This window comes from Staurois parvus, unplaced genomic scaffold (genome assembly GCF_062004578.1).
Source record: "Staurois parvus isolate SC_StPar_1 unplaced genomic scaffold, SC_StPar_1.0 ptg001122l, whole genome shotgun sequence".
NCBI lineage: Eukaryota > Metazoa > Chordata > Amphibia > Anura > Ranidae > Staurois > Staurois parvus.
This window is the reverse complement of record NW_028318918.1, coordinates 773,040-797,906: the sequence shown is the minus strand read 5'-3', so window position 1 is coordinate 797,906 and position 24,867 is coordinate 773,040. Positions and strand designations below refer to the sequence as shown.

Sequence of the window (24,867 nt, the reverse complement as noted above, 5' to 3'; positions counted from 1 at the left end):
TACATTTGATAAATGTAACATTTAATACATGGTACACATGTGCATTTAAAATCCCTTTTAGTCCGGGTTCACACATATCGCATGTGATTCGCACTGAAACCGCACCGCATTCCTGTGCAAATCACATGCGAATTCTGCACGGTGCGATTTGAGACACACATTTCGTATGGCTCAGATCGCGCCAAAAAAGGCGCAGGACCCTTTTTTTGGTCTGCGCTAGAATCGGATCGCATGGGTATTCACATCTGATTCTGCACATTGCACTGCGTTTTGCGAGCCGATTTTGGGATGTTGTTACTCATGGGGCCCCCAGCCAATAGGGGATCATGGGTCCCCTGTGTCCTTGCCCACACTCGAACCACACCCAAAAAAGCCTATGAAAGGTAACAGGGACATCTCATGGGGCCCCCTACTGACCCCGGGCCCTCGGGCAGTGCCCAAGTTCCCCAATGGTCAGTCCGCCCCTGGTTGTTACATAGTTACATACAGGGGCAGACTGACAACTCATGGGGCACCTGGGCAATAGTGGACCATGGGGCCCCTGTGTCCTTGCCCACACTCAAACCACATCCAAAAAAGCCTATGAAAAAGGCACCAGGGGCATCTCATGGGGCCCCCTTCTGACCCTGGGCCCTCGGGCAATGCCCGAGTTCACAAATGGTCAGTCCGCCCCTGGTTACATAGTTAGTCTGGCTGAAAAAAAGACAAAAATCCATCCAGTTAGCATACACATCTGCAGCAGTTCACATGAATGGGGTACGATAGTGATCTGTTGTGCGGAATTCGCACAGAAACCACTGCGAATGCCCTTGTGGAGTACAACTGGACTTTCAAAGTGCACAGTCTATTTGCCTTTAGTAAATTAACCCATTTATTTGCCTTTGGAAAATCCACCTCATAGAAAACCGTGGCCTCCTTCACACCACAATGTCGCATACATGTATGCTGTGTGAAAAGGCAACCTGTCTGCATTTCAACGCAACAGGCGCACATGAATGCATATAAATGCAATGCATAGTAAAGCAGGCCATACATGGGTCGCATTCCCAATGATTTCTCGATCGAAAATCGAAAACATCATTCGTTCTGCAATCCGATGGTGCCACCAATGATTTAGAAAATCGGCCGTTTTTCACGAATTTTCCAACATGCCCAATAAACGAAATGGGGAGGAACCACAAAAAACGGCCGGTGCCATTGCTCCCCTAACAGAGCGAAAATCGGTTGATTATTCTTAGGTCCGATTTTCGAATGAAAAACCTATATATGGCCGGCTAAATCAGGGGATTTTAGCTCTGCTGACTTCCATCATTGTGTGCAGAAATGTTGTTTTTTTATTTTCCTTCCATGTGATTGGGTATTCTTTCCAAAGTGAAGCTTCACCTCATGTACTAAGCTCTGGAGCATTTGCACTTTCAAAGTGCAAAGTCTATTTGCCTTTAGTAAATCCACCCCTATGTGTCCTTGCAGTAATTTGCATTGATTTTTTATTTGCTCTAACCCAGGGGTCTCCAAACTTTCTAAACAAAGGGCCAATTTACTGTCCTTCAGACTTGGGGGGGGGGCGGACTGTGGCCGTTGGGAATAGAAATGGTCCCGACATCAGTGGGAATAAACCATGCCCCTTGTTTGGTGTCAGTGGGAGGAATGGTACCCCATCATTGGAGTCCTTGAGAGGAATTGTGCCCCATCACTGATGTCATGGGGACCCTTCCTTGGTGTCAGTGGGAGGAATAGTGCCCCATTGCTGGTGTCAGTGGGAGGAATGGTGCCCCTTTGCTGGTGTCAGTGGAAGGAATAGTGCCCCATTGCTGGTGTCATTGGGAGGAATTGTGCCGCATCACTGATGTCATGGGGACCCTTCTTTGGTGTCAGTGAGAGGAATAGTGCCCCATTGCTGGTGTCAGTGGGAGGAATGGTGCCCCATTGCTGATGTCATTGGGAGGAATTGTGCCGCATCACTGATGTCATGGGGACCCTTCTTTGGTGTCAGTGGGAGGAATAGTGCCCCATTGCTGGTGTCAGTGAGAGGAATAGTGCCCCATTGCTGGTGTCAGTGGAAGGAATGGGGCCCCATTGCTGGTGTCATTGGGAGGAACTGTGCCCCATCACTGATGTCATGGGGACCCTTCTTTGGTGTCAGTGGGAGGAATAGTGCCCCTTTTCTGGTGTCAGTGGGAGGAATGGTGCCCCATTGCTGGTGTCAGTGGGAGGAATGGGGCCCCATTGCTGGTATCATTGGGAGGAACTGTGCCCCATCACTGATGTCATGGGGACCCTTCCTTGGTGTCAGTGGGAGGAATAGTGCCCCATTGCTGGTGTCAGTGGGAGGAATGGTGCCCCTTTGCTGGTGTCAGTGGAAGGAATAGTGCCCCATTGCTGGTGTCATTGGGAGGAATTGTGCCGCATCACTGATGTCATGGGGACCCTTCTTTGGTGTCAGTGAGAGGAATAGTGCCCCATTGCTGGTGTCAGTGGGAGGAATGGTGCCCCATTGCTGATGTCATTGGGAGGAATTGTGCCGCATCACTGATGTCATGGGGACCCTTCTTTGGTGTCAGTGGGAGGAATAGTGCCCCATTGCTGGTGTCAGTGAGAGGAATAGTGCCCCATTGCTGGTGTCAGTGGAAGGAATGGGGCCCCATTGCTGGTGTCATTGGGAGGAACTGTGCCCCATCACTGATGTCATGGGGACCCTTCTTTGGTGTCAGTGGGAGGAATAGTGCCCCTTTTCTGGTGTCAGTGGGAGGAATGGTGCCCCATTGCTGGTGTCAGTGGGAGGAATGGGGCCCCATTGCTGGTATCATTGGGAGGAACTGTGCCCCATCACTGATGTCATGGGGACCCTTCTTTGGTGTCAGTGGGAGGATTAGTGCCCCATTGCTGGTGTCAGTGGGAGGAATTGTGCCCCATCACCGATGTCATGGGGACCCTTCTTTGGTGTCAGTGGGAGGAATAGTGCCCAATTGCTGGTGTCAGTGGGAGGAATGGGGCCCCATTGCTGGTATCATTGAGAGGAACTGTGCCCCATCACTGATGTCATGGGGACCCTTCTTTGCTGTCAATGGGAACAATAGTGCCCCATTGCTGGTGTTAGTGGGAGGAATAGTGCCCCATCACTGATGTCATGGGGACCCTTCATTGGTGTCAGTGGGAGGAATAGTGCCCCATTTTTGGTGTAAGTGGGAGGAATGGTTCCCCATTTCTGGTGTCATTGAGAGGAATAGTGCCCCATGACTGACGTCAAGGGGACCCTTCATTGGTGTCAGTGGGAGGAATAGTGCCCCATCATTGGAGCCCTTCGGAGGAATGGTGCCCCATTGTTGGTGTCAGTGGGAGGAATGGTGCCCCATTGCTGGTGTCAGTGGGAGGAATTGTGCCCCCTAATTGGTGTCAGTGGAGGGAATTATGCCCCATTGCTGGTATCAGTGGATGAAATAGTAGCCCAAGGGCCTGATAAAATCAAGCAAAGGGCTGCATCCAGCCCCCGGGCCGCAGTTTGGAGACCACTGCTGTAACCGTTACATTTTTTTTTTCTAAAGACCAAGTAGTAATATTTAACTGCAAATAAAAAAGAAGTATCACGGACAGTACTTAACTGTATTGTTGCAAATGCATTAATACAACTGCAGTCACCTCAAGTAGTGAAAGTAAGAAAAACGGTCAGACGCAGCTCCGGATTGGTTAGAATAACAGATCTGTTTTTTTAAGTGGCGTGTGCTTATAGGAATTTTTTGTGCCGATACATGAAGGGGGTTTCATAGCTGAAGGATTGGAATCACCCAGGCCGAAATCTTCAAGGATAAACTTTTTTGGTTCCTAAAAACAAAAAGTGATACTCAACAGATTGTAGCTTTCTCTCTTTTTTTTTTAACTACAATAATTATTCTTCGATGGGATCTGTGTATGTTTGTTTTTTTTACTTTTCTTTTTATTTTATTTTTTTTACTGTTTCCAAAAAATATTTTTGCTTGCGGGTATTTGCCTGTTTTGTAAGAAGCTTTGATTTTCAATAAAACACCCTAAATGTTTTTCATTTGTTTACTAATCTCTGTTATAATGGTTGTAACAGCAACACTAGACTTCTAATTGCCCGGCCTCCTCCAAGAGTGGAGCAAATTGAGTTAGCATGTGTAGCAAAGCAGGATGTGGAGTTAGCAGGTTAGAGAGAGAGCCGGCGCAATGAAAATCTTTACGTATTTTTACCATTTCTTTTAAAAAAAGTTTGCTGATTAGTTACTCAGGTTGACTCCAATGTGAAGATAGAAATAAAACCTTGCTTTGTGTTTTCTTCTTGTCAATCGATAGATATTGCGGGTTACACAGCCTGCATCTCTTAGCAGCTGATCAACTACAAGTTATCCTTGCTGCCAGTGTTGGCCTGCTGGGTGTTGTAGTTCTCCATGGTTGGAAGGCTGGCTATTTTCTATGCATTACCATATATAAAGTGATATGCAAACTTTTGGTGCTATATAAATCCTGTATAATAATAATAATAATAATATATTAAAACATTTGAGCAAAACTATGTTGTTACAAAGTATAATGCAAACCCCCCGGCCGTCCCATAGTAAACGGTGTGATATATAAATCCTGTGTTATAATATTAATAATGTGTTATTATTATTATTATTATTAATAATAATAATAATAATAACAACAATGATGAGAATAATAATAATATATTTAAAAATTGTAGCAAAACTATGTTGTTACAAAGTATAATGCAAACCCCCCGGCCGTCCCATAGTAAACGGTGTCATATATAAATCCTGTGTTATAATATTAATAATGTGTTGTTATTATTATTATTAATAATAATAATAATAATAATAATAATAATAACAACAATGATGATAATAATAATAATATATTTAAAAATTGTAGTAAAAATATGTTGTAACAAAGTATAATGCAAAACCCCCGGCAGTCCCATAGTAAACGGTGTGATATATAAATCCTGTGTTATAATATTAATAATGTGTTATTATTATTATTAATAATAATAATAATAATAATAACAACAATGATGAGAATAATAATAATATATTTAAAAATTGTAGTAAAAATATGTTGTTACAAAGTATAATGCAAAACCCCCGGCAGTCCCATAGTAAACGGTGTGATATATAAATCCTGTGTTATAATATTAATAATGTTATTATTATTATTATTATTATTATTATTAATAATAATAACAACAATGATGAGAATAATAATAATAATATATTTAAAAATTGTAGTAAAAATATATTGTTACAAAGTATAATGCAAAACCCCCGGCAGTCCCATAGTAAACGGTGTGATATATAAATCCTGTGTTATAATATTAATAATGTTTTTATTACTATTATTATTATTAATACTACCAACAATGATGATGATGATAATAATAATAATTATAAAGTTTGCCTGCTGTGTGTTGTAGTTCTCCAGGGCTGTCTATTTTCTATGCTTTTCCACACTTTTTTTGTAAAGTGCTGCTCAAACTTTTGGTGCTATATAAATCCTGTGTTATAATATTAATAATGTTTTTATTATTATTAATAATAATAATAATAATAATAACAGTAATTATGATGATGATGATGATAATAATAATAACAATAATAATAATAATATATTTAAAAATTGTAGTAAAAATATGTTGTTACAAAGTATAATGCAAAACCCCCGACTGCCTGTGTGGGTCACCTCTATATTCACTCCTATAGGATTCCTGTAATCAATATCTATTGCGGGTTACACGGCCTTCATCTCTGAAAAACACCCAAGTCCCAGATTATCCTTCCTGGCAGTGTTGGCCTGCTGTGTGTTGTAGTTCTCCAGGGCTGTCTATTTTCTGTGCTTTTCTACACTTTTTTTGTAAACTGCTGCTCAAACGTTTGGTGCTATATAAATCCTGTGTTATAATATTAATACATTTATTATTGTTATTATTAATAATAATAATGATGATTATGATGATTATAATAAAAATGATAATAATAATAACAATGATAATAATTATATATTAAAAAATTGTAGTAAATCAATGTTGTTACAAAGTATAATGCAAAACCTGCGGCCTTCCCATAGACTGTGTGGATCACCTCTATATTCACTCCTATACAGGGGCGGACTGACCATTTGGAAACTCGGGCACTGCCCGAGGGCCCAGGGTCAGTAGGGGGTCCCATGAGATGCCCCTGGTACCTTTTTCATAGGCTTTTTTGAGTTTGGGCAAGGACACAGGGGCCTCATGATCCCCTATTGCCCGGGGGCTACATGAGTTGTCAGTCCGCCCCTGCTCTTATAGGAGTCCTGTAATTGATATATATTGCAGATTGCACAGCCTGCATCTCTTAGCTGCTGAATAACAAGTCCCAGCTTATCCTTCCCAGCAGTGTTGGCTTGCTGTGTGTTGTAGTTCTCCATGGTAGGAGGGCTGACCATTTTCTATGCTTTCAGTATATTTTATTTTGCAAAGTGCTGCACAAACTTTTGGCGCTATATAATTCCTGTGTTATAATATTAATAACAATAATAATAATGATAATGCTGATATTAATAATATTATATAAACCATCGTAGTAAAACTATGTTGTTACAAAGTATAATGCAAACCCTCATGCCGCCCCATAGTAGACTGCTATATTCACTCCTATAGGAGTCCTGTAATCAATATCTATTGCAGGTTACACAGTCTGCATCTCTTAGTTGCTGAAGAACAACAAGTCCCAGCTTATCCTTCCCAGCAGTGTTGGCCTGCTGTGTGTTGTAGTTCTCGATGGTTGGGGAGCTGTCTATATTCTAGACTTTCACTATAGTTTATTTTTCAACGTGCTGTGCAAACTTTTGGCGATATATAATTCCTGTGTTATAATATTAATGATGATATTATTAATAATATATGAAAAGATTGTAGTAAAACTGTTATTGCAAATATGATGCAAATCCCCCGGCCGTCCCATAGTAGACTAGGTGGAGAGCTTCTAGATCCACTTCTATAGGAATCCTGTAATACAAATGTATATTTTGCAGCTTACACAACCTGCATCTCTTAGCTGCTGAAAGACTACAAGTTCCACGCAGGGGCGGACTGACCATTTGGAAACTAGGGCACCGCCCGAGGGCCCGGGGTCAGTAAGGGGCCACATGAGATGCCCCTGGTACCTTTTTCATAGGCTTTTTTGAGTTTGGGCAAGGACACAGGGGCCCCATGATCCCCTATTGCCCCATGAGTTGGACACAGGGGCCCCATGAGTTGTCAGTCCGCCCTTGAGTCCCAGCTTATCCTTCCCACCAGTGTTGGCCTGCTGTGTGTTGTAGTTCTCCATGGTTGGAAGGTTGTCCATTTTCTAGGCTTTTAGTATATTTTATTTTGAAAAGTGCTGCCCAAACTTTTGGTGCTATACAATTCCTGTGTTATATTATTAATAATGCTATTATTATTATCAACGATAATAATAATAATAATATATTAAAAAATTGTAGTAAAAATATGTTGTTACAAGGTATATGCATAACCCCCGGCCGTCCCATAGTCCCATGTGGATAGCCTCCATATTCACTCCTATAGGAGTCCTGTAATTAATATCTATTGCAGGTTACACAGCCTGCTGTGTGTTGTAGTTCTCCATGGCTGGAGTTCTGTCCATTTTCTAGGCTTTCAGCATATTTTATTTTGCAAAGGACTGTACAAACTTTTGGTACTATACAGGGGCGGACTGACCATTTAGCCACTCAGGCACTGCCGAGGGCCCGGGGTCAGTAGGGGATCCCATGAGATGCCCCTGGTACCTTTTATAGGCTTTTTTGGGTGTGGTTTGAGTGTAGGCGAAGACACAGGGGCCCCATGATTTCCTATTGCCCAGGGGCCCCATGAGTTATCAGTCCGCCCCTGGTACTATATAATTCCTGTGTTATAATATTACTAATGCTATTATTATGATATGATAATGATGATATTAATAATAATATATTTAAAAAAATTGTAGTAAAACTATGTTGTTACAAAGTATAATGCAAACCCTCCCGGCCGTCCCATAGTAGACTGCTATATTCACTCCTATAGGAGTCCTGTAATCAATATCTATTGCAGGTTACACAGCCTGCATCTCTTAGCTGCTGAAGAACAACAAGTCTCAGCTTATCCTTCCCATCAGTCTTGGCCTGCTGTGTGTTGTACTTCTCCATGGCTGGAGTGCTGTCCATTTTCTAGGCTTTCAGTACATTATATTTTGCAAAATGCTGATCAAACTTTTGGCGCTATGTAAATTAATAATGCTTTTTGTATTATTATTATTATTGATAATGATGATATATATATAATATATTTAAAAATTGTAGTAAAGCAATGTTGTTACAAAGTATAATGCAAAACCCCGACTGCCCCATAGTAGACTGTGTGGATCACCTCTATATTCACTCCTATAGGATTCCTGTAATCAATATCTATTGCGGGTTAAAAACACCAAGTCCCAGATTATCCTTCCTGGCAGTGTTGGCCTGCTGTGTGTTGTAGTTCTCCAGGGCTGTCTATTTTCTACACTTTTTTTTTTATTGTAAACTGCTGCTCAAACATTTGGTGCTATATAAATCCTGTGTTATAATATTAATAAATGTATTATTATTATTATTATCATTGTTATTATTAGAATTATTATTGATAACAATTATTATTATTATTATACTAATAATAACAATGATAATAATAATTCTAATAATAACAATTTTGTTTTGCATTATACTTTGTAACAACATAGTTTTACTATAATTTTTTCATTTTTTATTATTATTATTGTAATTATTATAATAATAATAATAACAATGATAATAATAATTCTAATAATAACAATTTTTTTTGCATTATACTTTGTAACAACATAGTTTTACTAAAAAAAATTCATTTATTATTATTATTATTATTATTATTATAATTATTATTATTACCATTGTTTTTATTATTATTATTATTATTATAATAATTACTATAATAATAATAATAATAATAATAATAATAATAATAAAAAATGAAAAAATTGTAGTAAAACTATGTTGTTACAAAGTATAATGCAAAACAAAATTGTTATTATTATAATTATTATTGTCATTGTTATTATTATAATTATTATTGATAACAATAATAATAATAGTTATTATTATACTAATAATAACTATGATAATAATAATTATAATAATAATTAAAAAAAAGTTTTGCATTATACTTTGTAACAACATAGTTTTACTACAATTTTTTCATTTTTTATTATTATTATTATCATAGTAATTATTATCATAATAATGATAATAATAATAACAATGGTAATAATAATAATAATAATAATAATAATAATAATAATAAATGAAAAAATTGTAGTAAAACTATGTTGTTACAAAGTATAATGCAAAACTTTTTTTAATTATTATTAGAATTATTATTATCATTGTTATTATTATTATCATTATTATTATAATAATTACTATGATAATAATAATAAAAAATGAAAAAATTGTAGTAAAACTATGTTGTTACAAAGTATAATGCAAAACCCCCTGGCCGTCCCATAGTAGACTGTGTGGATCACCTCTGCATTCACTTCTATAGGAGTCCTGTAATTGGGATTTGCATATATCACCCCTGTGCAGGGGCGGACTGACAACTTATGGGGCCCCGGGCAATAGGGGATCGTGGGGCCCCTGTGTCCTTGCCCAAACTCAAAAAAGCCTATGAAAAAGGTACCAGGGGCATCTCATGGGGCCCCATACTGACCCCGGGCCCTCGGGCAGTGCCTGAGTTTCCAAATGGTCAGTCCACCCCTGACCCTGTGACCACAAAGGCAAAGTGCGGATTCTCCCTTTTTATTGTATTAAGATTAAATGTTCTCATGCTGTGATTTTTTTTTTTAAGTATCACAAAATGCACCCCTCCCCCACAAACCCATCAGCTCAACACCCAATTGAAATTCTTTCACCCACCCCTAGGCTATGCATTGGAGAAAGAGCGATCACAAAAACGCTGCACGCAGCATTCTCTGGAGCTTTTACGTATGCTCAGAATCGGATTGGGCGCACAACTCACCCATTTCTGCAGTTTACTTACAAAATGACTCATCAATACTTTGTGTTTAAGAAACTAAAGTACACATAAGTGTCCGCAGGGCTACACTACACAGACGCAGACATGCTGCAGCACACGGTGGGATCACCAGCCCGGTAGGTGAGTGTACGGGGTGATATACTAAAGTCAAACAGGCTGTTCTCTGTGTCGGGGAATTTTCCCTTAGCTAAGGGAAGGCGGTGAAGCTCTGCTAGCTTTTAGTCTGTGAACATGTGCAAGAAAAAACAAATATTCCTTTTTATTTTCCATACACATCACTTGGTGTTCTTCGCAAAGGGAAATTTCCCCCCATCCACCCCAGCTAAGGGAAAGTTCCACCGCAAAGTGAAAATTCCCTCAAAGAGTAAGTTTGCCTTTAGTAAAACAACCCCATAGATTCCTGGTCTGGAAATGTGTCATATCCCTAATGCACTCTACCCCGGAGCTGACAACCACCCCGGAGCTGACAACCACCCCGGAGCTGACAACCACCCCAGGGCTGACAACCACCCCGGAGCTGACAACCACCCCGGAGCTGACAACCACCCCGGAGCTGACAACCACCCCGGGGCTGACAACCACCCCGGAGCTGACAACCACCCCGGAGCTGACAACCACCCCAGGGCTGACAACCACCCCGGAGCTGACAACCACCCCGGAGCTGACAACCACCCCGGAGCTGACAACCACCCCGGGGCTGACAACCACCCCGGAGCTGACAACCACCCCGGGGCTGACAACCACCCCGGAGCTGACAACCACCCCGGAGCTGACAACCACCCCGGAGCTGACAACCACCCCAGGGCTGACAACCACCCGGAGCTGACAACCACCCCAGGGCTGACAACCACCCCGGAGCTGACAACCACCCGGAGCTGACAACCACCCCGGAGCTGACAACCACCCCAGGGCTGACAACCACCCGGAGCTGAAAACCACCACAGGGCTGAAAACCACCCCGGAGCTGACAACCAACCAGGGAAAGGGGATCTGACTACAAAAAGTTCATTACATACTCCTCTATTGGGAAGACACTGAACCATTGAGAGGTGCAAATACAGATCACACCGCCCTCTGTATACAGATCACACCGCCCCCTGTATACAGATCACACCGCCCCCTGTATACAGATCACACCGCCCCCTGTATACAGATCACACCGCCCCCCGTATACAGATCACACCGCCCCCTGTATACAGATCACACCACCCCCTGTATACAGATCACACCGCCCCCTGTATACAGATCACACTGCCCCCCTGTATACAGATCACACCACCCTCTGTATACAGATCACACCGCCCCCTGTATACAGATCACACCGCCCCCTGTATACAGATCACACTTCCCCCCTGTATACAGATCACACCGCCCTCTGTATACAGATCACACCGCCCCCCGTATACAGATCACAACGCCCCCCGTATACAGATCACACACCCCTGTATACAGATCACACCGCCCCCTGTATACAGATCACACCGCCCCCCGTATACAGATCACACCGCCCCACGTATACAGATCACACCGCCCCCCCGTATACAGATCACACTGCCCCCCGTATACAAATCACACCGCCCCCTGTATACAGATCACACTGCCCCCCGTATACAGATCACAACGCCCCCCGTATACAGATCATACCGCCCCCTGTATACAGATCACACCGACCTCTGTATACAGATCACACCGCCCCCCAGATCACACCGCCCCCTGTATACAGATCACACCACCCTCTGTATACAGATCACACCACCCTCTGTATACAGATCACACCGCCCCTCTGTATACAGATCACACCGCCCCCTGTATACAGATCACACCGCCTCCTGTATACAGATCACACCGACCTCTGTATACAGATCACACCGCCCCCTGTATACAGATCACACTGACCTCTGTATACAGATCACACCGCCCTCTGTATACAGATCACACCGCCGTCTGTATACAGATCACACCGCCCCCTGTATACAGATCACACCGCCCTCTGTATACAGATCACACCGCCCCCCCGTATACAGATCACACCGACCTCTGTATACAGATCACACCGCCCCCCCGTATACAGATCATACCGCCCCCTGTATACAGATCACACCGACCTCTGTATACAGATCACACCGCCCCCCAGATCACACCGCCCTCTGTATACAGATCACACCGCCCCCTGTATACAGATCACACCGCCCCCTGTATACAGATCACACCGCCCTCTGTATACAGATCACACCAACCTCTGTATACAGATCACACCGCCCCCTGTGTACAGATCACACCGCCCCCTGTATACAGATCACACCACCCCCTGTATACAGATCACACCACCCTCTGTATACAGATCACACCGCCCCCTGTATACAGATCACACCGCCCTCTGTATACAGATCACACCGCCCCTGTATACAGATCACACTGACGCCCGTATACAGATCACACTGCCCCCTGTATACAGATCACACCACCCCCCGTATACAGATCACACCGCCCCCCGTATACAAATCACACCGCCCCCTGTATACAGATCACACTGCCCCCCGTATACAGATCACAACGCCCCCCGTATACAGATCATACCGCCCCCCGTATACAGATCACACCGCCTCCTGTATACAGATCACACCGCCCCCTGTATACAGATCACACCGCCCCCTGTATACAGATCACACCACCCTCTGTATACAGATCACACCACCCTCTGTATACAGATCACACCGCCCCCCTGTATACAGATCACACCGCCCTCTGTATACAGATCACACTTCCCCCTGTATACAGATCACACCGACCTCTGTATACAGATCACACCGCCCCCCGTATACAGATCACACCGCCCCCCGTATACAGATCATACCGCCCCCTGTATACAGATCACACCGCCCCCCCGTATACAGATCATACCGCCCCCTGTATACAGATCACACCGCCCCCTGTATACAGATCACACTTCCCCCTGTATACAGATCACACCAACCTCTGTATACAGATCACACCGCCCCCTATATACAGATCACACTGACCTCTGTATACAGATCACACTGACCTCTGTATACAGATCACACCAACCTCTGTATACAGATCACACCGCCCTCTGTATACAGATCACACCGCCCCCTGTATACAGATCACACCGCCCCCTGTATACAGATCACACCAACCTCTGTATACAGATCACACTGCCCCCTGTATACAGATCACACCGCCTCCTGTATACAGATCACACCGCCCCCTGTATACAGATCACACCAACCTCTGTATAGAGATCACACCAACCTCTGTATACAGATCACACCGACCCCCTGTGTACAGATCACACCGCCCCCTGTATACAGATCACACCAACCTCTGTATACAGATCACACTGCCCCCTGTATACAGATCACACCGCCCCCTGTATACAGATCACACCGCCTCCTGTATACAGATCACACCGCCCCCTGTATACAGATCACACCGCCCCCTGTATACAGATCACACCACCCCCTGTATACAGATCACACCGCCCTCTGTATACAGATCACACCGCCCCCTGTATACAGATCACACCAACCTCTGTATAGAGATCACACCAACCTCTGTATACAGATCACACCACCCCCTGTGTACAGATCACAACGCCCCCTGTATACAGATCACACTACCCCCTGTATACAGATCACACCGCCCTCTGTATACAGATCACACCGCCCCCTGTGTACAGATCACACCGCCCCCTGTGTACAGATCACACCGCCCCCTGTGTACAGATCACACCGCCCCCTGTATACAGATCACACCACCCTCTGTATACAGATCACACCGCCCCCTGTATACAGATCACACCGCCCTCTGTATACAGATCACACCGCCCCCTGTATACAGATCACACTGACCCCCGTATACAGATCACACCGCCCCCTGTATACAGATCACACCGCCCCCTGTATACAGATCACACCGCCCTCTGTATACAGATCACACCGCCCTCTGTATAACAATATCTATTACCTTAATAAAAACTCAATCCCAGCTTATTTTCCAAGTCAGCCTGTGATGTCATAGACTGGATATGATGTCATAGACTGGATATGATGTCATAGTCTGGTTATGATGTCATAGACTGGATATGATGTCATCAAAGGAAGGAAAGAACATATGAAATCTGTAACAGCCCCCCCTCACCCCAACTCTGGGCATAGACAGTACAATTTTTTTATTTTTTTTTTGCAATTAAAAACACATTAAAACAAATAATCTTCAGCCTCAGATGGTGTCCCCCCCCCACACACACACACAACCCAAGCCCCCCCCCCCCCCACAATGTCACCCAGGATGGCACTGGGATTGGTCGTCTGGAGAATGGCCGCAGCCTTGCACCATTGTCTACACCAGCGCAGTCAAAGTATATCAAAGCTTCCCCACTTATAGTCTACATTTCTTCAAGGACTTCTTTTTTTCTTTTTTTTTTTTTTTGGTTTTTATTTTTGGTTTTATTTTTGATTTTTGTTTTTTTTCCCTTGCTTCTTAGACTCCATCCTCTAAAGAAGGGTGTCAGAGAGCTCATTCATAATGGAAGAATTTTTTCCAAAACCAGAAAATGAAATAAACCTTTACACATTCGCCGGCGGCCAATAATACAGCTTTTGTTTGATGAATTATTCCAGCTCATTAGTTTCATTTGGGTATCACTGACATGGTAATCCCGTAGCGTGCCACCCAGATAGCGAACAGTAAACACGCCTAGAGCGGCGAGTTGAGGGAAGGGGCAACGGCAGCGGCATGAAAAACTTTTCTAAACTTAGTTCCAAGCAGCTTCCCTTTTTTTTTTTTTTTCTTTTTTTTTTTTTTTCCAGCAGCCACAGCAAGAGCAAATAAAAAAGAGAAAGCTAATGCATTATTTAACATAGCAAATACCATAACAGTACCGTTCGGATCGCAAAAAAAGCACCCTCCCCCCCCCCCTTACTCGCTCTCTCTTTTTTAAACAGCAGATGTACCCCGTCCACAGCCACACAAAAAATGCTGTTTCCTTCCTTCTTAATTGCTACAATTAAAATCCTTGGGAAAAAATGATTGCCACACGACCCATCTGTAGAATGCAAATGAATGCCATTTAAACAGTGGATTATCACAAATTAAAAACTCTCTCAGTAAAATTTATTATGGAAAAAAAAAAATGTGTAATAATAAAAATGTAAAATATTAAAAATTAAAAGTCATAAAGATAGTCGTAACATTTGGTCATGAAAAAAAGAGTGTATAGCAAGAAAAAAATGTAAAACAATAAAATATAAAGTAGTAAAAATAGTAATAAAAATGAAATGTGAAAAAAAAAGTTTGTAGTAATAAAAAAATTAAAATAATAAAAATGTCAAGTAATAAAATAGTCATAGAAAGGTAACATAAAAAAAAGTTTGTAGTAATAAAAAAATTAAAATAATAAAAATATAAAGTAATCAAAACAGTAATAAAAAGGTAATATGAAAAAAAAAGTTTGTAGTAATAAAAAAATTAAAATAATAAAAATATAAAGTAATAAAACAGCAATAAAAAAGTTAATCTGAAAAAAAGTTTGTAGTAAAAAAAATGTTAAATAATAAAAATGTAAAGTATTAAAAATAATAATAAAAAGTTAATATGAAAAAAAAAAGTTTGTAGTAATAAAAAAATGTAAATAATAAAAATACAAGAAGGTAGTAAAAATAGTAATAAAAATGTAATGTGACAAAAAAAGTTTGTAGTAATAAAAAAATGTAAATAATAAAAATACAAGAAGGTAGTAAAAATAGTAATAAAAATGGAATGTGACAAAAAAAGTTTGTAGTAATAAAAAAATTTAAATAATAACAATATAAAGTAATAAAATAGTAATAAAAAGGTAATATGAAAAAAAATCTGTAGTAATAAAACAATTAAAATGTAAAGTAGTCAAAATAGTAATAAAAAGTTAATATGAAAAAAAGTTTGTAGTAGTTAAAAATGTAAATAATAAAAATATAAGGTAGTAAAAATAGTAATAAAAATGTAATGTGAAAAAAAAAGTTTGTAGTAATAAAAAAAAGTATATAATAACAATGTAAAGTAATAAAAATAGTAATAAAAAGGTAATATGAAAAAAGTATGTAGTAATAAAACAATTAAAATAATAAAAATGTAAAGTAATCAAATTGTAATAAAAAATCAATATGAAAAAAAAAGTTTGTAGAAATAAAAAAAAAAATAATAAAAATATAAAGTAATAAAAATAGTAATGAAAAGGTAATATGAAAAAAAGTCTGTAGTAATAAAAAAAAATTAAATAATAAACATGTAAAGTAGTAAAAATAGTTATTAAAAGGTAATATGAAAAAAAAGTTTGTAGTAATAAAATAATAAAAATATAAAGTAGTAAAAATAGTAATTAAAAGTTAACATGAAAAAAAAAAAAATAAATAAAATGTAAAGAAGTAAAACTAGTAATTAAAAGATAATATTAAAAAAAAGTCTGTAGTAATAAAAAAAATGTAAATAATAAAAATGTAAAGTAGTAAAAATAGTAATTAAAAGGTAATATGAAAAAAAGTTTGTAGTAATAAAAAAAAAAAAAAAAAAATGTAAAGAAGTAAAACTAGTAATTAAAAGATAATATTAAAAAAAGTCTGTAGTAATAAAAAAAATTTAAATAATAAAAATGTAAAGTAGTAAAAATAGTAATTAAAAGGTAATATGAAAAAAAGTTTTTAGTAATAAAAAAAACAAAACATAAAAATGTAAAGTAGTAAAAATAGTAATTAAAAGATAATATTAAAAAAAAGTCTGTAGTAATAAAAAAAATGAAAATAATAAAAATGCAAAGTAGTCAAAATAGTCATAAAAAGTTAATATGAAAAAAAAAAGTTTGTAGAAATAAAAAAAAATAAAATAATAAAAATGTAAAGTAGTCAAAATAGTCATAAAAATGTAAATATGGAAAAAAAAAGTTTGTAGAAATAAAAAAAATATAATAATAAAATTGTAAAGTAGTCAAAATAGTCATAAAAAGTTAATATGAAAAAAAAAAGTTTGTAGAAATAAAATAAATAAAATAATAAAAATATAAAGTAGTCAAAATAGTCATAAAAAGGTAATATGAAAAAAAAAAAGTTTGTAGAAATAAAAAAAATAAAAATATAAAGTAGTAAAAATAGTAATAAAATTTTCATATAAAAAACAATTGTCGTAATAAAAATATAAAATAATAACAATGGTAAGTATTTTTTAAAAAGTAATGAAAGTTTATTATTAAAAAAAAGTTTTGGTTTCTCTGCCCTCCACCCCCTCCACCCAAAAAAAAAAGCACACTTAACTTTTTAAGTGGTAAAATGTCTGTAGAACCTGAACTGTGGATGTAGGTTTTGGTTTGAATGTCCCCTCCCTCCTAGATTGTAAGCTCCCAGGATCAGGGCCCTCCTAACCCTCTTGTATTGAACTGTATTGTTACTGTATTGTCTCCTGTTATATTGTAAAGCGCTGAGCAAACTGTTGGCGCCATAAATCCTGTATAATAATAATAATAATAATAATAATAATAATAATAAATCCTGTATAATAATAATAATAATAATAATAATAATAAATCCTGTATAATAATAATTCCTGTATAATAATAATAATAATAATAATAATAATAATAATAAATCCTGTATTATAATAATAATAATAATAATAATAATAATAATAATAAATCCTGTATAATAATAATTCCTGTATAATAATAATAATAATAATAATAAATCCCGTATAATAATATAATAATAAATCCTGTATAATAATATAATAATAATAATAATAATAATAATAATAAATCCTGTATAATAATAGTAATAAAATTATTTGAAAAAGTTGTAAAATGAAAATAAATAAAATAAAAACTAAAATAAAAAAAATAAAAAAACACTACAATATATTTCACGCTGGTTAACCGGTTTTTAAATTTAACATTAGCCTGGCGCTTAACCAATCCATCTCCCGCGCGCGCTAATGTGCTGCGAGCCTATCGTTAGAATCAATTTTTTGTATTGGAAAATGTACTAGGACGCATGCAAAATCCGATACTCTCCTCAATTAAAGCCGAGGCCGGCAGCGGACGTGAGAAGTTGTATATTTAATTATCCCTTCGCTTAATCATCAACTCCTCAGCCGAGGGCCCTTTTCAAAGGGAAGTTTTTTTTTTTTTTTTCAAACTTAGAAATGCGTGGAACCGTCAGACTCTCCTGCGCCGCGCCGATCGCCTCGTAATAATACATTCAAAGGACGGTACAAAGACGAAGCGAGCCGCAAATTATTCACCACATTAGGAAAACGTTTAAAAAAAGATGAGATGGTAACAACTTTAAATAGTTTTTTTTGTTTTTTTGTTTTTTTTTAACTTGGAAAGTTGAGAGCGATCGTTCTTTCGGATTAGTCAGACTTAATTAAAACAACATGACAGGATCCTTAATGGCTCGGCAGATCAGCCCTCGCCGGCTCGGCAATGAGTGGAAACCCTTCATTCGAGTCAAAGTGAGAACAAAACAATATTGTCGCTGGAGCCCCATCGAGAAGCCGGATCTCCCCCAAGACGCCGGCGGAGAAGCAGCCATTTACAAATAATGAATTATACACGAGGTCTGAGGAGAGACGAATTCACTACGAGAGACACAAACATCACACAAATCGGCTCGGGAAGCATTGAAAGTACAACGCAGGTTTTCATGGCGTCGGAGGATTGGCAGTTAGCAGTTATTAATCGTACAATGAAGCAAGCGAGCCTACAACTGCTGGAGGTGTTCACGGTGAAATGATGGAGCGTTCAATCGCCGTACAAAGGAAACAACTGCCGAGGAACTGCGCAGGAACTTCACCTCTCGAGTCAAGACAAACAACATGGGAATACCAAGCACCATCAATGGACCTACCGGCGGACCATACCAGCACCAGAACTAGCAACAGATACGGCATCACCACGATGACACCACCATCAGGATCGGCACAAGAACTAGAAACACCACCAGTACCTCCATACAATGCACCAGAATCAGCACTAACACCCAGAACAAGGAGCAGCACCATACAATTCCACCACCACCAGAACAAGCACCAGCACCAGAACAAGCACTAACACCCAGAACAAGGAGCAGCAGCACCACCATACAATCCCACCAACACCAGAACAAGTACTAGCACCAGCACCAGAATCAGCACTAACACCCAGAACAAGGAGCAGCAGCACCACCATACAATCCCACCAACACCAGAACAAGTACTAGCACCAGCACCAGAATCAGCACTAACACCCAGAACAAGGAGCAGCAGCACCACCATACAATCCCACCAACACCAGAACAAGCACTAGCACCAGCACCAGAATCAGCACTAACACCCAGAACAAGGAGTAGCAGCACCACCATACAATCCAACCACCACCAGAACAAGGAGCAGCAGCAGAACCACCATACAATTCCACCCCCACCAGAACAAGCATAGCACCAGCACCAGAATCAGCACTAACACCCAGAACAAGGAGCAGCACCAGAATAAGAAGTAGCAACATCACCACCATCATACAATCCCACCACCACCAGAACAAACACTAACACCCAGAACAAGACGTAGCAACAGCACCACCACCATGCAATCCCACCACCACCAGAACAAGCACTAGCATCAGAACTAGCAGCAGCAACACCACTACCACCACCATGCAATGCATGGTGGTGGTAGTGGAACAAGCAATCCCACCACCACCAGAACAAGCACCAGAACTAGCAGCAGCAACACCACACAATCCCACCACCACCAAAATGAGCCCTAGCACCAGAACTATCATCTGGAACACCACCATGCAATGCCACCACTACCAGAACTAGCACCAACACCCCGTCTACCACCACCATGCAATGCCACCACTACCAGAATTAGCACCAACACCCCGTCTACCACCACCATGCAATGCCACCACCAAAATGAGCACTAGCACCAGAACTAGTAGTAGCCACACCACCACCACCATGCAATTCCACCAACACCACCAGAACTAGCACCAGCAACAGAACTAGCAGTAGCAACAGCACCACCACAACCATACAATGGCACCAGTACCAGAATTATAGTAGCAACGCCACCACCATTCAATGCCACCACCACCAGAACTAGCAGTAGCAACACCACCACCACCATGCAATGCCACCACCACCAGAACTAGCACTACCACCAGAATTGGCAGTAGCAACACTACCACCATTCAATGCCACCACCAACAGAACTAGCACCAGAACTAGCAGCAGCAACACCACCATGCAATGCCAACACCACCAGAATTAGCACTAGTACCAGAATTGGCAGTAGCAACACCACCACCATGCAATGCTGCCACCACCACCACCACCACCATGCAATGCCACCACCACCACCAGGACTAGCAATAACACCAGCACTAGAATAAGAACCAGCACCTGCACCTCCATCTCTGTACAATGCCACCACCACCTGACCTAACACAACACCCACCATACAATGCCACCATCATCACCAGAATGAGCACCAGGACGAGCACTACAACCAGAACTAGTACTAGCACCAGCACCAAAACTAGCAACAGCACCACCACCCACATACAATTTCAACACCACTAGCATCAGAACCAGAACTAACACCAGAACCAGAACTAACACCAGAACCAGAAGTAATGCTGGAACCAGAATTAACACACCCACCAGCATACAATGCCACCATCACCACCAGAATGAGCACCAGCACCAGGGCGAGCACTACAACCAAAACTAGTACTAGCACCAGCACCAAAACTAGAAACAGCACCACCACCCACATACAATTTCAATACTACTAGCATCAGAACCAGGACTAACACCAGAACCAGAACTAATGCCAGAACTAACACAACCACCAGCATAGAATGCCATCATCACCATCAAAATGAGCACCTGCACTAGCACTACAACCAGAACTAGTACTAGCACCAGCACCAAAATTAGCAACAGCACCACCACTCACATACAATTTCAACACCACTAGCATCAGAACCAGAACTAACACCAGAACTAATGCCAGAACCAGAACTAACACAACCACCAGCATAGAATGCCATCATCACCACCAAAATGAGCACCAGCACTAGCACTACAATCAAAACTAGTACTAGCACCAGCGCCAAAACTAGCAACAACACCACCACCCACATACATTTTCAACACCACTAGCATCAGAACCAGAACTAACACCAGAACCAGAACTAATGCCAGAACCAGAACTAATGCTGGAACCAGAACTATCACAACCACCAGCATACAATGCCACCATCACCACCAGAATGAGCACCAACACCAGGACTGGCAGTACAACCAGAACTAGTACTAGCACCAGCAACACTACCACCACCCATATACAATTTCAACACCACTAACACCAGAACCAGAACTAACACCAGAACCAGCACCATACAATCCTACCAAGAACCCAAATCCTTCCACAACAGTATCCGCACAACAGTCCTTCCCATGTGTTCTATCCTTTCTGTCTAAACAGCAGCATGCAGAGTCACTCTTCACAGTCCATCTCTAAAAAGAAAAAAAAAAAAGTAGAAAAAAAAAAAATCTTCCAGAGATTTAAAAAAAACAAAAAAGCAGAAGACGTCCCAAATCAGAATTCCCTCATTGATGATGTTAAAAAATTACAAAAAAAAAGGCTTCAAGTCTGATCAGCACTTAGCATGCAAATGACATGTATCCGTCATGTATATATATATATTTTTTTTAATGTGTGTGTGGTTACATGTGTCCGTGTGAGCATGTGTTTTCCAAACATAAAAAAATCTAATAATAATAAATCTGAATATATTATATAAACGATGTCTAAATTACCATTCGTGATCGGGTGCAAATCATTAATTATATCAATTGGTGTTTTAAAAAAAAAAAAAAAAAAAAATCTGTATTTGCGTATACAAATACATGGTATAGATTTTGTATTTGTGTATATATATATATATATATATATATATATATATGTGTGTGTATATATGTGTGCGTTGGCTCAAGCATGAAAAAAAAAAAGCGAAATGCGCACACGCTTGGATCCTGGCGGCGAGGAGCGATTGCATTAGCAGTTAGGGTTGCCCCACACTGCCTCCTCCTCCTCCTGTGCCCTGTCTGTATGAAGAGCTCCAGCAATGGGACTGTGCAAAAAAAAAAAAAAAAAGAGAGAGAGAGAAGAGAGGGAGAGGCACATGGTGCTGGCGAGAGTGCGCACACACACACACACACACGCAGACACACACACACACACAGGCTGCAAGCAACAACAGCGACGGCAGCAGCCCGCAGCCTGGAAAGCAGCTCCTGACATTGAGAATGAATGACAGCTTACCTGAGTGCCAATCTTCATCAGACTGACACTGGCGTGACAGCACAGCCTATACTTCCCAGCAAAGGCTGTGACGTCACTGGAGGGGGGTCCAAGGCGCACGCCCCCTTCTTCTCCTGCTCTTTGGCTGGGATGTGGGGCTTATTTATTGCTGGGGCGCCGCTGCCATCTAGTGGACACAACGGGGGCCGCGTCGCCTGTGCTTTTTTTTTTTCGCCGCTTTTCGATCGATGATGTTTTGACAGATGTGACAAACGACCGACGATATTTACTCCTGGGGGGGGGGGGGGGTTGTTGCGTCGTTAAAGGGATAGTCTGGCTTTTGCAAGAAAAAATGTAATAAACGCGTCCGCGTTACGCCGCCGTAAGACATATGTGCTGGGGGACACGTAGAGGCGCCGGGTCTCAGACCAATAATCGGGAGTCTTGGGGACCGGCTCCCAATCGTGTGATCACTGGGATAGCCAATGAGTGCAATAAACACATCCGCGTTACGCCGCCGTAAGAGGTATGTGCTGGGGGACGCGTAGAGGCGTCAGGTCTCGGACCAACAATCGGGAGTCTTGGGGACCGGCTCCCAATTGTGTGATCACTGGGATAGCCAATCAGTGGAATAAACGCATCCGCGTTACGCCACTGTAAGAGGTATGTGCTGGGGGACGCGCAGAGGCGTCGGGTCTCAGACCAATAATCGGGAGTCTTGGGGACCGGCTCCCAATCGTGTGATCACTGGGATAGCCAATCAGTGGAATAAACGCATCCGCGTTACGCCACTGTAAGAGGTATGTGCTGGGGGACGCGTAGAGGCGTCGGGTCTCAGACCAATAATCGGGAGTCTTGGGGACCAGCTCCCAATTGTGTGATCACTGGGATAGCCAATCAGTGGAATAAACGCTTCCATGTTACGCCACCGTAACGCATATGTGCTGGGGGACGCATAGAGGCGCCATGTTTTTTTTTTGTGCTGGGGGTCACCGATGATTCTGGGTCTCAGACCAACAATCGGGAGTCTTGGGGACCGGTTCCTAATCGTGTGATCACTGGGATAGCCAATCAGTGAATGCGCATGTCAGTGTCTTAACACATGCGATTTGCTGCAGCGCGATTTCAGAAATCACGCGATTTTAAATCACAACGGTGACTAATGCAAGGACTACTTTAGAAATCGCGGTGCAGCAAATCGCACATGTTAAGACACTGACATTCACATTCATTAGGTGTGATTTCAATTCACAAATTGCAGCCGAAATCGCACCGGCGTGACCGGACACTAACACTCCGGTCGCACTGGGTGAAAAATTACCATGCAATTTGCATGCCATGCGACTTTCAAATCGTATGCCAAGTCACACCCTATTGTCCGCAATTACAGCGGTCATATCTGTGCGGTTCCAAGTTGGTCAGAGCCGCACCGATTTCTACAGTAGTGTATGCGCTACTTTTGGTGTGATTTGCATAGACATCTGTGTCCGATGTCTTGCAAATCGCACCTGAAATCGGCATCTCACCCATCTTTGAAATTTCAAAGTCAGCCTTGATCTGACCGGGGGGTAGGCTATTTTCACACTAATCCCCTGCAAAACTGCGTATGCGTTTTTTTCCATGTTTCAGTGCATTTTATAAAGGACACGTGACTTAAAAACTGCACCAAAAACACTTCTTGGGTGCATTTTTGAGGCGTTTTCCATCGACTACAATGGGAAGAGGCGTTTTTAGTGTGTTTCTTTTTTTAAATTAAACAAACATGCTCCAAAGATGCTGCAAGAAGGAAGCGCAACGCCCCAGTGTGAAAATATACATAGACATACATAGGGAAGCAAAAAACGGAACGGACGAAAAACTGATGTAAACAGACAAAAAATGGACAAAAACAGATGTAAACGGACATAAAACAGATGTGAAGGGACAAAAATAGATGTAAACGGAAAAAAATGGACAAAAAACGGATGTAAAAGGAATAAAAACAGGTGTAAACAGATGTAAACAAACAAAAACAGATGTAAATGGATGTAAACATACAAAAATGGATGGAAACAGATGAAAAATGGATGTAAATGGACAAAAACAGATGTAAATTAATGATAATTGGACAAAACAGATGTAAACGGGTGAAAAAGGGATGTAAACAGATGTAAATGGACAAAAATAAACGGATGAAAAATAGACAAAAACGGATATAAATTTACTAAAAACGGATGTATACAGACAAAAAACAGATGTAAATGGAAAAAAATGGACGGAAATGGATGGAAAATGGACAAAAAGGGATGCAAATGGACAAAAAACAGATGTAAACGGATGAAAAACGGAAGAAAAACAGATGTAAATGGATGAAAACGGATGTAAACTGATGTAAATGGACAAAAAAGGATGTAATTGAACAAAAACGGATGTAAACGGATGTAAATGGACAAAACAGATGGAAACGG

At 40.8% G+C, this 24,867-nt stretch overlaps 1 protein-coding gene across 3 annotated transcripts in view; it reads right to left on the bottom strand.

The window, feature by feature from the left end:
• PKNOX2 (PBX/knotted 1 homeobox 2) overlaps nucleotides 1-22,513 on the bottom strand; it is a 683,220-nt gene extending 660,707 nt beyond the window's left edge. Inside the window, exon 1 of one of the 3 annotated variants that reach the window (XM_089658998.1) lies at nucleotides 22,442-22,513. The gene's annotated coding sequence lies outside the window, so the exon portion shown is untranslated. The remainder of the gene's footprint in view (nucleotides 1-22,441) is intronic. The other 2 variants (XM_089658994.1, XM_089658997.1) reach the window with 2 other exon arrangements.
• Nucleotides 22,514-24,867: the final 2,354 nt, after the last annotated feature.